The 18,707-nt window shown below is 43.1% G+C and overlaps 1 protein-coding gene and 1 long non-coding RNA gene across 2 annotated transcripts in view; one reads left to right on the forward strand and one right to left on the reverse strand.

The window, feature by feature from the left end:
* The window catches only part of hspg2 (heparan sulfate proteoglycan 2), a 294,827-nt gene that overhangs the window by 83,812 nt on the left and 192,308 nt on the right, over window positions 1-18,707 (forward strand).
* On the reverse strand, window positions 7,235-11,062 carry LOC117512848. The gene is made up of 3 exons (XR_004561393.1): window positions 11,052-11,062; window positions 9,446-9,449; window positions 7,235-7,374 (listed from the first exon to the last, which is right to left on the reverse strand). It is a non-coding gene; the product is annotated as an uncharacterized LOC117512848 (long non-coding RNA).

The raw sequence follows: 18,707 nt of genomic DNA on the forward strand, positions 1-18,707 counted from the left end.
ATTAAGGGCCTTGGTCAAGGGCTGTTAGTGATTTTTCAGTCTAACAGGGATTTGAACTACGGATCCCCTGGTCTCAAGCCCACCCCTTTAACCACTAGTCCATTATCTCCCAGAGCATTTATAAAATGTAAATTTTTGTTTTTTGCATCAAGCTGTTTTGCACGAGAACCAAGGTCCAAGTCCTTAGGGACCAGGTGCTTCCTGTTTTACTGCATGGCTGTGAGACTGAGACAACTAGAAGTGACCAAAAGCAACAACGGGATGTCTTTGATACCAGGTCTCTTCTGAGGATCCTTGGGTACCGCTGGAATGACTTTGTGGCAAACAAGCAGTTATTTAGGGAGACTACAATGAGGAGTATCACTTGCATTTTGAGGGAGTGTCAGTTTACATATTTTGGACATGTGGTGTGTTTTTCTGCATGATCCAGGACATAGATGCCTTAGTCTTGAAGACTCCAGCAGTTGGAGAAGGCCAAGGTGATGCTGGTGCTTCACCTGGCTACAGCAGATAGGTGGTTACTTTCAACAGGTAGGGATGGGCTGATTGTCTCGTAGTACAGTGTCACTCACTCTCATCCATTGTCAACTGCTTGCTCAAAGGGTCACAGGGGGCTGGAGCCTATCCCAGCAGTCCTAGGGCATGAGCTGGGACACCAGTCATATAGACAAACAAACACATTCACAACTGCACATACACCTACGGACAATTTAAAGTTGCCAATCCACCTAACCTGCATGTCTTTTGGATGTGGGAGGAAGATTGAGCACCCGGAGGGAACCCACGCAAACACAAGGAGAACATGCAAACTCCACACAGAAAGGCCACAGATGGGAATCGATCCCATGACCTTCTTGCTATGGGGCAACAGTGCTAACCGTTAATCCACCATGCTGCCCAGTACAGTGGCACATTAAAAAAGAAAGACAGGAAGAAGAAAATGTTGAGGCTAGCAGTAGCTTTGCATTTTCTCTGATTGCTGAGGCTGCTGTTATGACCACAAGCTGTACACTCACCAGCCACTTTATTAGGTTCTCCTGTTCAGTTACATGTTCACACAAATAGCTAATCAGCCAATCACATAACAGCAACTCAATGCATTTAGGGGTCTAGGCGTGGTGAAGATGACTTGCTGAAGTTCAAACCAAACATCAGAATCGGGAAGAAAGAGTATTTAAGTGACTTTTAACGTGGCATGGTTGTTGGTGCCAGACGGGCTGGTCTGAGTATTTCAGAACCTGCTGATCTCCTGGGATTTTCACAACCATCTCTACAGTTTGCAGAGAATGGTCCGAATAAGAGAAGACATCCAGTGAGTGACAGTTGTGTGCACGAAAATGCCTTGTTGATGTCAGAGGTCCGAGGAGAATGGGCAGACTGGTTGCATGGGTGGCACGTGGGTGGTTCTGTTTGATGAAAGAAGCCTGAATACAGCCTCTCTTCGATTCTCAACCATCTAAGCTAACAGGCTAACCTCAGTTTGGGTGTTTATTAAATCATATTTTTGGGGATTGTGTGGTGGTTCTAATAACGGTTTTGTTTGGTGTGAACATTAAATGTTATGAGCTGCTTATTTTCTCACTAATTATACATTAAAAGAACCTAATGGATCAGGCTAAGCAAGAAATAGATCTTTCTAAATCTAAAAACACTGTTTTTGGAATCAGACAACACCTGTGAAGTGATTTACAAGACATCTTTCAGAGATGTTAGCAAGCTAACTTGTGATACAGGAACTTCACGGTGAAAAATGTTGAACTGAAACAAACCAAGAGAAATTTGGCATGGAGGAAAAACCTGTAGTGACAGTGTCAGGATTTTGCATCCTTTATAATTTATAATTAAACATTGTGCACAGTAACGCCAAGTATCTATGAGCTGGCCACACCGTGGGAACACCCATCAAACGATAAACGCCTACTGCTTGTCGCACTCATTTATAACTAATCTGTCCATAGGGTTACACAGCTTCTTTTGTATTATACAGTGGTCCCTGGTTTATCGCGGGAGTTATGTTCTAAAAATAATCCTCAATAGGTGAAATCCACAAAGTAGTCAGTGTTATTTTTTTACAATTATTATAGACATTTAAAGGCTGTAAAACCCCTCACTACACACTTTATACACTTTTCTCAAACAGGCATTAACATTTTCTCACTTTTCTCTCCTGTGTAAACACTCAAAGTTCAAACCTTAGTAGAAAAATAAGTCCAGTATTATAGAATGAAATCAAAGATCAAAACCTGTTTTCAGGCCCAAACATTTGTTTGAGAAATAAAAATAGAACGTTTTCCTATAAATAGTTATGATGGCTTTTAGAACTAACGAATTTCATTTTAACGATCAACCTACGAGGTTGGACACATAAGAAATTATTAATAACGACTGACCAATATTTCACCGTTCCTTCTGATCACGCCTCTTCGTCCTGGTGCCGCTCCGCTGTCATGTCTTTTTCCACTGAGTGACACATCGGTGCAGGTGTTTTTTTCTGAGTGAAGAACACAGTTATGGGTAGTTGTTGGCGCTCTTTTTTCTTCTGGGCGAGAAGATTCTTATAAACAGACACGCAGAACACAGTGCATGTGCTCTCCCTTCGCGGTGATGTCGACCGGTGCCGCGACCAGCCTGCTTGATGAGGACGCAGAACACAATGCGCTGTTAAAAAAAAAAAAGCATGCAAAATTGGACTAAAAAAATCTGTGAAACTGCGAGGCCGCGAAAGGTGAACCGCGTTATAGCGAGGGACCACTGTATTCCAAGGACTAGACTTCATGTTGATGCAAATGCATTATTTATTTATTTAATTATTTTTTTGGTCAGCAGTTTGGACGCACAAAAGCAGCCTCATCTGTCAGCTGTTTGTTTGGGCATGTACTGGACATGATGTGAAATATTGTGAACAGCTGCCATTGTCATCGACATCGCGTCTTCCAGCATTAGGTCGCCCGTGACCTCTCCTTGCGTGCACCGGAAGACTAGTGATCAATGCTGCAGAGACCTGCTCTTCATCCTGCAAGACTTTTGTCCAAATACAGAGTCAGATAAAAAGTCCAGTCATCTCCAGTCTCATCTGCCTTAGTGACAAAAATGTGTATAGACGCTGTAATGATTCTTGAGCAAGGTCGGGTCAGGTCTGGGAGGTTCACATCATGGATCCAAGTCAGAAGTCTTCCCCATGCTTGTGGATTTGTGTCCTCAACCAGTCTGTCTGATTCAAGGTGATATATACTGCATACATACAGTACTAAGTTACACAAACATGAAATATTCTGATATTTTGAGGTGTGTTTTTTTTTCTATTTTTTGAGTTGTAGGATGCAATTATAAAAATCTAAATTTAAAAAAATTGAAGCATTTAATTTATGAGTCTAGAATAGACAAAACTAACTTTTTGAAATAACTGACAAAAAATATAGAACTTTTTGATGATAGTCTAATTTTTTTTGGAGATGCACCAGTATATTGCTTATCACAAGAGAAGGCAAGGGAGTATGAATCCCCGTGTCCAAAGAAGTGAAAATGGAAGGGAAGGGAAGGGAAACAAGATCGAAATTGGGCGATGACATAGTGGAATGTGCACCCCCACCACTAGATCACATCAGATCCTACTCATTGTAGCTTTGATACCAGGTCTCTTCTGAGGATCCTTGGGTACCGCTGGAATGACTTTGTGGCAAACAAGCAGTTATTTAGGGAGACTACAATGAGGAGTATCACTTGCATTTTGAGGGAGTGTCAGTTTACATATTTTGGACATGTGGTGTGTTTTTCTGCATGATCCAGGACATAGTTGCCTTAGTCTTGAAGACTCCAGCAGTTGGAGAAGGCCAAGGTGATGCTGGTGCTTCACCTGGCTACAGCAGATAGGTGGTTACTTTCAACAGGTAGGGATGGGCTGATTGTCTCGTAGTACAGTGTCACTCACTCTCATCCATTGTCAACTGCTTACTCAAAGGGTCACAGGGGGCTGGAGCCTATCCCAGCAGTCCTAGGGCATGAGCTGGGACACCAGTCATATAGACAAACAAACACATTCACAACTGCACATACACCTACGGACAATTTAAAGTTGCCAATCCACCTAACCTGCATGTCTTTTGGATGTGGGTGGAAGATTGAGCACCCGGAGGGAACCCACGCAAACACAAGGAGAACATGCAAACTCCACACAGAAAGGCCACAGATGGGAATCGATCCCATGACCTTCTTGCTATGGGGCAACAGTGCTAACCGTTAATCCACCATGCTGCCCAGTACAGTGGCACATTAAAAAAGAAAGACAGGAAGAAGAAAATGTTGAGGCTAGCAGTAGCTTTGCATTTTCTCTGATTGCTGAGGCTGCTGTTATGACCATAAGCTGTACACTCACCAGCCACTTTATTAGGTTCTCCTGTTCAGTTACATGTTCACACAAATAGCTAATCAGCCAATCACATAACAGCAACTCAATGCATTTAGGGGTCTAGGCGTGGTGAAGATGACTTGCTGAAGTTCAAACCAAACATCAGAATCGGGAAGAAAGAGTATTTAAGTGACTTTTAACGTGGCATGGTTGTTGGTGCCAGACGGGCTGGTCTGAGTATTTCAGAACCTGCTGATCTCCTGGGATTTTCACAACCATCTCTACAGTTTGCAGAGAATGGTCCGAATAAGAGAAGACATCCAGTGAGTGACAGTTGTCTGCACGAAAATGCCTTGTTGATGTCAGAGGTCCGAGGAGAATGGGCAGACTGGTTGCATGGGTGGCACGTGGGTGGTTCTGTTTGATGAAAGAAGCCTGAATACAGCCTCTCTTCGATTCTCAACCATCTAAGCTAACAGGCTAACCTCAGTTTGGGTGTTTATTAAATCATATTTTTGGGGACTGTGTGGTGGTTCTAATAACGGTTTTGTTTGGTGTGAACATTAAATGTTATGAGCTGCTTATTTTCTCACTAATTATACATTAAAAGAACCTAATGGATCAGGCTACATATAACTGCTAAAAGTGCTACCGCCATTGACATACAACATTAAATGCGAGAGATTGACTCAAAAGGACTTAGATGTTCCATTAGGATGTTTCACCACAGAACAAACCATATTATTCCAGGTGTTTGTAATAAAATCCTTAAAAGGACATACACGGGCTCCACAACAGCTAGCAGCCGAATTGAGTGGACATGGAGTTACCGATGTTATGAGAGGGAGAGTCCCTCGGCTCAGCTGCTGTTCCTCAAGCTGACCACACCCCCAATTACACAAAACTTTATGACTTAAAATGTCTTAAAGTAAGAAGTGAGAGGAAAAAAATTCACCACCGTACAATTGTCATGGAAGAGGAAACTATCTATTGAGACGAAAACTGTTTTTTGTACCACGTTGTAAGCATTTTTATTTCTACGCTAAAGTTAGACATTTTAACATGGACTTCAATGGGAACTGCTTAGTTTTGGAGCCATATTCAAGTGGCCAGTCAAAGAACTGCACCTTTTTCTTCTTCCAGTAGGGCTTCATCTGAAACCATTGACGCTTAACGCTTGGATAGGACACGAGCCCGGAACATTAAACAGCCTGCTTGACCAGTGAGGGGACATTGTGCAGATATTAAGCTTTATCTGACACACTTTAGTCCATTTAGAATTATTGCAACATGAAAGAAAACTGAATCAAGGTAAAAAAAAAAAAAAAAAGCAGGATTATACCATTTTTGTCCGTGGGTCAGACCAAACAAATCATTAGCTGTGAAAGCATCTTACGTTTGTGATCGGTAGAAGACGACAGCCCATCACAGGTTAGTGGAGCTGAATACATCAGGGTGTAATAATTGTTTTGGCAGCTGCATTGCGAGCTGACATCAGAACTAGTTTATACACGGAAGCATGTGGCTCGCTCACAGAAATAGCTCTGCTGGTGGGCTTGAGCTGATTTTGGATAGTTGAAGCTGCCAGGGGAGCTTTTAACGCAGTTGACATTAATGCGTCTATTGTTGTCTGCAGTCGACGGTGACAAATTAAGTCAGTAAAATTGTCTACAAAACAGAAAGAAATATTTAGTTAATACTGACAATGACTAATTTATTGGAGCATAGCTGTGTAAAAGTATATTTTACTGGAAATTGAAGTGTTGACTTTCAACTTAAAACTCAAATTCTGGAATTTCAGAGCTGTAAACGTTGGCGCCGAATCTTCTTGGCAAATCAAAATGTGCAAAAAGAACATAAAAAGCAGTGAATGCAAAGCTAGTTTGTGTTTCTAATACAGGATAATAAAATATTCCATATTATTGTGCTTGCATTCCACGGTGCATCACTAGCCTATAAACGTTTCCAATTACTTTGGTTTATTGCATCAGACACCATAAACCTCGCAGTTTTTTGCAGCCACATGAAGGTCAGTGTTGTTTTAATGTGACAATTAAAGAGGTTTGAGATTAAGCTGCGTTTTCTTTGATATCTTATCTGAGTGGTGCTGAGATATTTGCGCTCTGCTCGCTGTGATTACGGTGCCGTGATTGGAGGATGAAGGTTATTTCCATATATAGATCTGAACATGCCAGCATTGGGGAGGAAATTTTGGCTTCCTTTGCTTCATCTTTGTCTTGATTTAGTCGCCGGCTGTTCACGCACACATCTGTCTTCCCTCCTTCCCGCCACACTCACCACTATTATGCCTGATATCCTGTTGTGTTATTATTTGCTTTGGGTTAAGGAATTCCCTTTTCCTTCTTTGTTGAAGTTGTACTCAGAGTCACATCTGGAGTCTGAACAGTTTGTGCAATGAGGTTATTTTAAGACTCTTTTGTCCATTGTTTTTTCTCTTGACAGTCTGTAATTTTCGATGGAGATATGAAGGTTGCATCCCATGACCCCTTCAACTTTCCTCTTGATCTCTTCAATTAGATTCCCCTCAGAGGTTTCTGGGAGAAGAATCAAGTGCATGTCTCATCTGTGAGAGCTTTTCTAGTTCCACGGACTTTATTATGGACTTCCCCAGAGCAAAAGGATGTAAGCCACTGAATTAAAATCCAAAGAAACAAACTTCAGCATGTCCACTAAGAAATCAGAGTGGTGCCTTGTGAAAGGTTAGAGGTTAAGTTGTTCCCAGTGCTAAATGTGAATCAAAGATTTTTTTTTTTTAGAGCCACACTCATTCTCTATATAATAAAGGCTTAAAGACAGTGATAATAATCTTCTTCTTCTTTTGGCTGATCTTGTTGTGGGTCATCACAGCAGGTCAGTCGTTTCCATCTCACCCTGTCCTCTGTGTCTTCCTTCTGTGACACCAACCACCTGCATGTCCTCCCTCAACACGTCCATAAATCTCCTATTTGGACTCCCTCTTCTCCTCCTCCCTGGTGACTCTATCCTCAGCATCCTTCTCCCTATATACCCTGGGCCCTCCTCTTATGTGTAAAATTGCCTTTTCTTAATTGTATTTCGATAAGTTGGCCATTGGGACACCAAAAACGTACTCTGGTCGCCAAATTTATGGGGTTTGGTGGCCCGTGGGGCTAATGCTTAAAATATTAGTATCTGTTCTTGCACATGTATATAATAATAAATTTAATTTATAATGCACTTTACATTTGCAATAAATGTCAAAGTGCTACAGTAATTAAAAAGAAAGATCGATTAAAACAGAGAGAAAAAAATAATTAAAACAATAGGGGAAGTAAAAATTAAACCACTGGGTAAAAAGCAGAGTTTTAAGACCCTTTTTAAAAGATTTGTTATGTGTCGGACGCAGCTCGGAGAACCGACCAGCGTTTGAAGGACCCAGTATGAAATAAGCAGAGCACGGTTCAAAGGCTAACTGAATTTAATACATAACAGTGATAATATAATAACAAAAAGGTGCGGCCTGGCGTGGTGCGCTCCCAGCAGCGCTAACGGTCCGGAGCCAGAAGCTGTTTCGGACCCAAGGACCCCGCCGACACCCCCCAGGTGGCCGCAACAACCGAGTCTGTGAAAGAAGGAACCATTATGTGAGTCCACACTCTACACACAGAACACTTAAAGGTGTACAAACAGCAAACACTTCCTGGCTTGATTACTAATCAGCTTCCCAACCTGCAGGCATGGAACAATCAGTTCACAAAACTCCACTGCAGTGGAAGCTGATACATGACTAACAAACAGCTCAATACAATAAGGTGTGAGGGACACCACATTTACTGACTGTATAAATGTTAGTCACAAAATCTAACGTACCTCAGGAAGTGTGCTGACGAGCGTGAAACCTCACCCCCTCCTCTTTCACAGACTGTGCATCAAACCTGGACGTTCTCAGCATCCGCTGCTGATGAGATGGCTCCCGAGACGACGAGCTCACCCGTCTGGTCACAAGGTCGAGTCTCTGGCAAATACACACTGTGCACTCCAGTCTTAAATGCCAACATGTTCCAATCCATCCAGATGCACCACAGCTGTGAGTCCTGACGAGTCGCAGGTGATCAGGGTGAGGTCCTGACAGCCTCAGCAACACAGCCACTCAGTCCCAAACGCAAGCCACCTGGGAGGAAAACCAAAAAACAGAAACAAACCGGCAGCCAGGCCCCCCAGCATATAACAGTACCCCACCCTCACGGAAGCCTCCCGGCGACCACACACACCTGGCCCAGGAGAAACACCCCCCTCCAGGGACCATGGCTGGAAAACCGCGTCTGCGTTCATCCTCCAACAGACTGGTTGAACTGGCTGCATCTTTGCCCTTGTTTCTGACAGTCTCTTAGCACAGGTGTGGCCAGGAGTTCTTACACCTGTGCGGTCAGCCTTTATCCAAACATGTGTGATTAGTCAAAACAAAACAACCAAAACACCCCCCCCCTCCCCAGGGGACCGTCCCATCAAACCCCAGGGAAGGGGAGAAAGGAAAAACAACCCAAACCCAAGCCTACAAACAAAAATACTAAACCCCCCCCCCCCCCAGAGGACCGTTCCATCAACCCTAGGGAAGGGGAGAAAAGAAAAACCACCCAAACTTGAGCTCACAAACAAAAATGCCAAAATACCCCCCTCCCCCCCCCCCCCAGAGGACCGTTCCATCAAACCCCAGGGAAGGGGAGAAAAGAAAACCCAAACTTGAGCTCACAAACAAAATGCCAAAATACCCCCCCTCCTCCCCCCAAACGACACGTAGGGACCAACACCCCCCAGAGGGCCACCCGCCAGCTCCAGGAGTAATAACCACGGCCGAGGCCCTCTGGGATCCAACGTCACCCACGGGGACTACCAGCGCCTCCCAGAGGACCACTCGTCAACCCCAGGAGACGCCTCCCCTCATGACCAATGGACCCAGCCCCGGCCATCCACGGCTAGATGGACCCAACGCCCTTTCCCCCCCAGAGGACACCACAGTCAAACCCTGAGGGCGGAAACTGGGGGGGGAAAACAAAAAGATACCCCAAACCCCCCCCCTCCCCTCCCGGGTGCAGAGGCTACCTGGGAAACGCCCAGCACAACCTAACTGCACCCCTCCAGCAATGCCGACACTACGGCACACCCGGCTGGAGTCAGAGGAGAAGAGAGGGCATAACAAAAAACAAAGAGAAAAAACAACCCAAGTACCACCCCATCACCCCCCAGGGGGACCGTTCCATCTAACCCTGGGGATGTGAAACAAAAAGAAATAAAAGAAAAAACAAACAGACCAACACACTGTTGTTTGGGTCCTTTTTTTTTGTTTTTTTTGTTCTTTGTCAGACAGGCTGCAGGGTCACAACCCCAGACAAATAGTGGACAACAAAAAAATAAAATCCCACACAAAAACCAACTCAAAAAACACCCACACAAAATGAACTAACACAAAACAAATCAGTGAGTTATACCGTCAAGCTCAACCAAATGGAACACACCTGTTCCTACTCAAGAGCTTGACGGTAACGTGATTCAGTCACCACAAGGGGGAACCAGAGTGCAAAAAATGAAAAACCCCTTTGGCGACAGAAAAAACAAACGAGCTGCTTTTATGTGCGCAGCTGAGTGCAACACACAACCAAAATGTGCTCAACTAAATAACGCCGGAGCTGATACAACAGACGCAGTAGTTACCTTTGTCCGGGGAAACGGGGCTACGACTGTAACACAGGAAGCCCAGCGACCCGTGCTAACAGAGCTCCGCCGTGCGCGTGAACCCATTACAAACGCACTCTTGCACGCTCCCGGTTAAACCTCTTATCCGTGTCGGAGTGTGACGCGAAAGCCGTCGCCAGTCACACTCCACCACGACCCACGGATAAGGCACAAACACAGGAACACGGCTGCAAGAGAGCACAAATCAGTATCCAGTAATGGGTCTCAAACACGCACCTTCCGGGCGGAGAGCCCGCAACTGATCCGGATAACCACTGACGTCTGCTGCCGCCTTCCCGGCGCGTTACCGTCTCTGCTACCGCTGGGTCCGTGATGTTTGGCCAGAGACTACTGTTTATGTGTCGGACGCAGCTCGGAGAACCGACCAGCGTTGAAGGACCCAGTATGAAATAAGCAGAGCACGGTTCAAAGGCTAACTGAATTTAATACATAACAGTGATAATATAATAACAAAAAGGTGCGGCCTGGCGTGGTGCGCTCCCAGCAGCGCTAACGGTCCGGAGCCAGAAGCTGTTTCGGACCCAAGGACCCCGCTGACAACCCCCCAGGTGGCCGCAACAACCGAGTCTGTGAAAGAAGGAACCATTATGTGAGTCCACACTCTACACACAGAACACTTAAAGGTGTACAAACAGCAAACACTTCCTGGCTTGATTACTGATCAGCTTCCCAACCTGCAGGCATGGAACAATCAGTTCACAAAAACTCCACTGCAGTGGAAGCTGATACATGACTAACAAACAGCTCAATACAATAAGGTGTGAGGGACACCACATTTACTGACTGTATAACTGTTAGTCACAAAATCTAACGTACCTCAGGAAGTGTGCTGACGAGCGTGAAACCTCGAGCGTGACCAGTTGGTCAGTGTCTTTGGGCATCTCCCTGACTTGTGCTACTAGGACGTAGTGCGGCTGCATTGTTTTTGGTTCAATTTATGTTCATTAGTTTGTGTTTTTGTCATCATTTCCTTGACCACGTCTCCTTATCTCCTTTTGGAGAAATTTATCCGTTCATTTATTGTTAAAATATAAAATGAAACAGCTTTTTTTTTAAAATAATAAAATAGTTGCTGTTGAAAGAGCCTTTTATTTAGAAGCAGGTGATGTTATGCTGAGTTCTCGGGACCAGATGAAGGTCTCTTCTGCAGCTTTGAACTCTGGTGGTGTTGCTGAAGACACTTATTTTGAAGAGCAGAGATGTTTTCTTTCAACTGGACATTGTGTTCAGCTCATCAATGGAAGTTTGGTTGTCTGCACTGCAAATGTTCCTGACTAGGACAAATAAAAATATTTCTTTAAATATAAAGAAACACTAAACAGTTTATATATATAAAAAAAGGGAAAAAAAAAACGGGGGAAAAATGATGGAAAAAAACGCCTGAAAAAAATAAGTTATTTAAAGTTAAGCTTTTGTGGTGTCTGAAAAAAGCTGTAGCTTTATTTGGTAAAAAATAAAAAAGACTGAACCATTTACAAATTAAAGCGTTCACTCAGATCAACTGTGCTAAAAGGCTAAGCTAACGTTAGCCGATCATTAAACTTTCACAGCAGTTCAGTAATGTCATGTTTTATTTTTACATTATTCTCACCTTGATAAAGCTGCAGAACTAAACTTCGTTGGGCAAACTGGGACTTCGCATATATCCAAAAAGTGGAGATTTCGGACTGAGTGGGTTTGCTCCATCACCCCGGCTGCCTGCCTCGCTCTGCCCAGGAATGATGCCTGAAGGCCGGCTTCTCCGTGCGGATTGGCTCGCTGTCGCGGTTCGATCGATATCCCACCAAGTCGTCAGTCCTACCTCGGTTGGCGTCACTCCGAAAAGTAGCTGAAAAAAAGCTTCTCCCAGCAGGGTGATAGGGAGAATCGTTCTTCTGCTGTTTTTTAAAGCTTTTTTGTGGTTCAGGCGACGTAAATTCAAGAAGGCGATCGCTGACCCTTTTTCAGGTTGTGGAAACAGCCAGAGTGTGACGTAGCAATCCCGCCCCCTTGCCGCGTCCGAAGCGACGCGTCTGACGTCATGCGTCTTGGGACACGTTGACGGATTGGCCTGATGAAAGGCCCTTAAATCGTTTCACTCGATTATACGAGTTTGGAGATCGTTGATACAAATATCGATATCGCGATCGAAATTCGGTTAATTGCACAGCCCTATTCCACGGTCTGTGGAGCCCTCAGATGAGGAGCAGGGCATTCCACAGTTGAGGGTCTGCGCAGAAGAACACATGGTCTCCTGTGGTGCGTGATGAGTCTTGGGAGTGAGAAAAGGTAGTGTTGGAGGAGTGAAGAGAACATGCAGGACAGTGAGGGATGAGGAGTTCTGTGAGGTAGGATGGGGTTTTAACCGTATAAACAGTGAAAAGTAAGCAATGAAATTTGTATGTGATCTGGGCAGAAATGGTAGCCAGTGAAGTGAGCGGAGGATGGGAGTGATGTATTCATTCTTACACACTCTTATCAGGACCCTGGTGGCACTGTTCTGGACATACTGAAGTCTTTGTATATTCTTGCCAGGAATCCCAATGAGAAGTGCGTTGCAGGCATCCAGCCTGGAGGAGACAAAGACGTGGATGAGCTTTTTGGAATCGGAAAGGGAGAGCGTTAGTTTAGCTATCTTACGAAGGTGAAAAATGAGGTTTTACAAATGTGTTTTATATGGGATTCAAAGGTGAGCTGGGAGATAAACATTGCCTTTGTATTTAGAGATGTGTTATACATTGAAACTTCAGGGCTGTTGTGTAAAGGTTTTGGCTGGCTGTCATCAAATGCGATTCAAGTACTGACCTTCTTACATACAGGTCACAACATCCATGTGTGGTCTCAGCTGGTATTCTCCTTAATCAAATCAATTTCCAGTGGGCACCTGCTGAAACAACACAATTCAGGCACAGAGTCATCCATTATGTCTGGAGGAGAACAGATGTTGCAGCACAAGAGGACAATACATCAGGGTAATGTACCTTGTCTGTCATTTTGACAGTTTGGCCGGGGTGTAGATGAGCTGCTCAGATGAGCAGTGGACAGGCTGGAGCCCAGCCACCCACTCAGGATTTCTGCCTTTTTCTTCAACGTTTGGCGTGTGTATGTCTTTGCTTGTGTGGTTCAGCCTCTCGGATAGTTACACAGCAGAGGAACGAGCGCAGGCAGCTGCAGTTATTTTGGTGAGATTTGTTGTTACACTGCCAGGGGAACCTCAAGGTGGTCACACGACAACACACCAGTCAGGCTGAGAGAAGAACTTCCATCTGTGCCCTATAACAGTGGAGTAAAACTGTGATACTCAAAGCAGAAAGTGGTGCAGCCCTGGAGCCGTAAAGCCATCACAGAGTGGATAAATGTTAATAAAAGAAGTTTATGTTGGAATAATAAATGAGCAGGAGCACAGTTTCTGTGTGTCTGATTAGAGAAAATTATTCAGGAAAAAAATATTATGGTACAGATTTTGAATGTGAAAAATGGAAGAGCAGGTCAGGTCTGGGAGCATCCTTAGGTGCAGTGCCTCACCAAATGGAACCACACTTGTCTGAAATGGAACCATACTTGTTCCAAATGGAACCACACTATGGAACCACCTTAGATCCTGGATTGCAATCATTCAGACAGGCAACTGGTTCATCTCCACTTCTTTAAAGTAACTGTCTGTCTGCTGCAGTCATATGCAGCATGGCCACGGTCTTGGGCCTTGACCCCTTCCAGTTGCTGAGGTCCTCAACACTGAGGTACCTGCATGCTGGATTGTTTTTTGAGAAGCACACCACATGACCAGGATGTTGTAGCTGATGTTCCCTCACAATGTAAATGGTACACCTCATCTTCATCTTCTGAAGTAATCATACATTCGGCATATCATTCCAGTGGTCCCCAAGAATCTTCTGAAAAATCTAGTACCAAAAACAATTTGTCAGTGCCTTAGATCAACAGTTAGCATCTCAGTCTGAAAATGAGAAAGTAAGACATGAAGCACCAGAACCCAAGGATGTGGTACTTTGTCCTTCTTTAAAGGTATCTTCATCACCAAATACCTCTGTTTGGTGATGAAGATGAGAAAGCAAGAAAAAATGTTTGTGGAAACACGGTCATAAGTGAAAGTACATTAAGTCCCTTCGGCTGCTCCCCTGTTTGCACTCGGGGTTGCCAGGGGTGGGTTTTGAACCGAGAACCTTCAACACTGAAACCAAGCACATTAACCACTTGGTCACCAGCAAGTGCACACATCAGTCATAAGAAACACTTGGAAAACTCTACCTTCCTTTCAGGGTTGCTATCATGTAAAAAAAAAAAAAAAACCTTGTTTTTGGGTAAAATGGACCAACAAACCATGAAGATGAAAACAAATGTACATTAATTTGAAAATTAAACTTGCCAACTCAACATTTTTAACAAATGTCAAGTTTCAAATGTCATAACTCTGCCGCAGTAATTACACAACAGTAACAAGAAATGTGCAGTTTGTGTTCTTGGTCACATCATTTCAGGAAGGGTTGAGAGAAAAACTGGGGGAACTGCTGGAGCAAGACTCGACAAAAGACAGGTCCTCTGCCTGGAAAGACCGTGTCACGTCTTCTTTAGCTTTTGTCAGATGCGTTTGTGTGAAAGACTTCACCCTGCATTTGCGGTTGATTTTTGGTGTGTCTATGCACAACGCTGTCGTTGCTCCGAGAGACGAGAGTCCTTGTCACTGACTTCAGCCTTGCTACCTCATGATGTGTTACCAAAAACAAATCTGGTGCCTTGGAGAATATTCTGCTGGTCCTTATAAGGAAATAGATTGTTGAAGATGTCAAGGAAAGAGATCGTGTGCTGCTCCTTAAATGATTATTTAACTCAGGGAATTGTCAAGGATCGACTAATTTTTTCTGATTGTCTGTGCAGCAGCAGCAGGAGGGAAGAACCTTAAAGATGAGCGGGGAAAATAGTTTGCTGTGTATGAAAATAAGCATTAAATTAGAATGTGTGATTAGTGGCTGAGCAGGTGATTGTCATGTGGTTTGCCCACATCTCAGAGTTTATTTGGTTAAAGCTTCACAGCTGATCGATGGCTTACTAAATGTGAGTTAAATGTGGTCTATTAAACATTAGGTCTCTTTCTTCTAAGTCCCTGTTGGTAAATGATATAATAATTGATCAACGTATTGATTTATTCTGCCTAACAGAAACTTGGTTACAGCAGGATGAATATGTTAGTTTAAATGAGTCAACACCCCCGAGTCACACTAACTGTCAGAATGCTCGTAGCACGGGCCGGGGCGGAGGATTAGCAGCAATCTTCCATTCCAGCTTATTAATTAATCAAAAACCTAGACAGAGCTTTAATTCATTTGAAAGCTTGTCTCTTAGTCTTGTCCATCCAAATTGGAAGTCCCAAAAACCAGTTTTATTTGTTATTATCTATCGTCCACCTGGTCGTTACTGTGAGTTTCTCTGTGAATTTTCAGACCTTTTGTCTGACTTAGTGCTTAGCTCAGATAAGATAATTATAGTGGGCGATTTTAACATCCACACAGATGCTGAGAATGACAGCCTCAACACTGCATTTAATCTATTATTAGACTCTATCGGCTTTGCTCAAGTAAATGAGTCCACCCACCACTTTAATCATATTTTAGATCTTGTTCTGACTTATGGTATGGAAATAGAAGACTTAACAGTATTCCCTGAAAACTCCCTTTTGTCTGATCATTTTTTAATAACATTTACATTTACCCTGATGGACTACCCTGCAGTGGGGAATAAGTTTCATTACACTAGAAGTCTTTCAGAAAGCGCTGTAACTAGGTTTAAGGATATGATTCCTTCTTTATGTTCTCTAATGTCATATACCAACACAGAGCAGAGTAGCTACCTAAACTCTGTAAGGGAGTTAGAGTATCTTGTCAATAGTTTTACATCCTCATTGAAGACAACTTTGGATGCTGTAGCTCCTCTGAAAAAGAGAGCTTTAAATCAGAAGTGTCTGACTCCGTGGTATAACTCACAAACTCGTAGCTTAAAGCTGATAACCCGTAAGTTGGAGAGGAAATGGCGTCTCACTAATTTAGAAGATCTTCACTTAGCCTGGAAAAAGAGTTTGTTGCTCTATAAGAAAGCCCTTCGTGAAGCTAGGACATCTTTCTACTCATCACTAATTGAAGAAAATAAGAACAACCCCAGGTTTCTTTTCAGCACTGTAGCCAGGCTGACAAAGAGTCAGAGCTCTATTGAGCTGAGTATTCCATTAACTTTAACTAGTAATGACTTCATGACTTTCTTTGCTAACAAAATTTTGACTATTAGAGAAAAAATTACTCATAACCATCCCAAAGATGTATCGTTATCTTTGGCTGCTTTCAGTGATGCCGGGTATTTGGTTAGACTCTTTCTCTCCGATTGTTCTGTCTGAGTTATTTTCATTAGTTACTTCATCCAAACCATCAACATGCTTATTAGACCCCATTCCTGCCAGGCTGCTCAAGGAAGTCCTACCATTATTTAATGCTTCAATCTTAAATATGATCAATCTATCTTTGTTAGTTGGTTATGTACCACAGGCCTTTAAGGTGGCAGTAATTAAACCATTACTTAAAAAGCCATCACTTGACCCAGCTATCTTAGCTAATTATAGGCCAATCTCCAACCTTCCTTTTCTCTCAAAGATTCTTGAGAGGGTAGTTGTAAACAGCTAACTGATCACCTGCAGAGGAATGGTCTATTTGAAGAGTTTCAGTCAGGTTTAGAATTCATCATAGTACAGAAACAGCATTAGTGAAGGTTACAAATATCTTCTTATGGCTTCGGACAGTGGACTTATCTCTGTGCTTGTTCTGTTGGACCTCAGTGCTGCTTTTGATACTGTTGACCATAAAATTTTATTACAGAGATTAGAGCATGTCATAGGTATTAAAGGCATTGCGCTGCGGTGGTTTGAATCATATTTGTCTAATAGATTACAGTTTGTTCATGTAAATGGGGAATCTTCTTCACAGACTAAAGTTAATTATGGAGTTCCACAAGGTTCTGTGCTAGGACCAATTTATTCACTTTATACATGCTTCCCTTGGGCAGTATTATTAGACGGTATTGCTTAAATTTTCATTGTTACGCAGATGATACCCAGCTTTATCTATCCATGAAGCCAGAGGATACGCACCAATTAGCTAACTGCAAGATTGTCTTACAGACATAAAGACATGGATGACCTCTAATTTCCTGCTTTTAAACTCAGATAAAACTGAAGTTATTGTACTTGGCCCCACAAATCTTAGAAGCATGGTGTCTAACCAGATCGTTACTCTGGATGGCATTTCCCTGATCTCTAGTAATACTGTGAGAAATCTTGGAGTTATTTTTGATCAGGATATGTCATTCAAAGCGCATATTAAACAAATATGTAGGACTGCCTTTTTGCATTTACGCAATATTTCTAAAATCAGAAAGGTCTTGTCTCAGAGTGATGCTGAAAAACTAATTCATGCATTTATTTCCTCTAGGCTGGACTATTGTAATTCATTATTATCAGGTTGTCCTAAAAGTTCCCTAAAAAGCCTTCAGTTGGTTCAGAATGCTGCAGCTAGAGTACTGACGGGGACTAGCAGGAGAGAGCATAGCTCACCCGTGTTGGCCTCCCTTCATTGGCTTCCTGTTAATGCTAGAATAGAATTTAAAATTCTTCTTCTTACTTATAAGGTTTTGAATAATCAGGTCCCATCTTATCTTAGGGACCTCGTAGTACCATATTACCCCATTAGAGCGCTTCGCTGTCAGACTGCGGGCTTACTTGTAGTTCCTAGGGTTTGTAAGAGTAGAATGGGAGGCAGAGCCTTCAGCTTTCAGGCTCCTCTCCTGTGGAACCAGCTCCCAATTCAGATCAGGAGACAGATACCCTCTCTACTTTTAAGATTAGGCTTAAAACTTTCCTTTTCGCTAAGGCTTATAGTTAGGCTGGATCGGGTGACCCTGGACCATCCCTGGTTATGTTGCTTTAGACGTAGACTGTGTTTCATAATTATTGTATGGCCTTGCCTTGCAATGTGGAGCGCCTTGGGGCAGCTGTTTGTTGTGATTTGGCGCTATACAAGAAAAAAGTTGGTTGGTTGGTTACTGATGGGAGTTTTTTCATCATAAAAATAACAAAAAATATGAGGGATAATAATGTGTAACTCTATTAAATTTATTGGTGATTTTTACCCTTAAAAACCCTCTTTGGTCCTGGACGCCACAGCTGGGGAACACGTACCGTGTTTTGAATGACATGACCTTACAACTGTCCTGCATGAGGTGTGTGTCTGCCTGCTGTCCTCACGTGGAAATACATAAAAACATATATCACTTTTGTGACGGGCTGGAGCGAGCGCAAAGCGCGGACATTGACAGGCTGTCCCTTAGATTAGCTACGAGCAACAGCAAGCAACACGGCAACGTGACAAGCTGCTATTTATTTTCAGTCAGAGTGGGCATTATGTAGTCATTAAGAGGCGGTGTGTTTCTGGCAGAAAACCCTCTGAAACAGCTGTGTTTCTGTATAAATCTAATATTTCTGGCTTTTCTTTCTCATATTTTTTCCAAAGCTAAGCAAGAAATAGATCTTTCTAAATCTAAAAACACTGTTTTTGGAATCAGACAACACCTGTGAAGTGATTTACAAGACATCTTTCAG

The sequence above is a fragment of the Thalassophryne amazonica genome, chromosome 6, assembly GCF_902500255.1.
Source record: "Thalassophryne amazonica chromosome 6, fThaAma1.1, whole genome shotgun sequence".
Taxonomy (NCBI): domain Eukaryota; kingdom Metazoa; phylum Chordata; class Actinopteri; order Batrachoidiformes; family Batrachoididae; genus Thalassophryne; species Thalassophryne amazonica.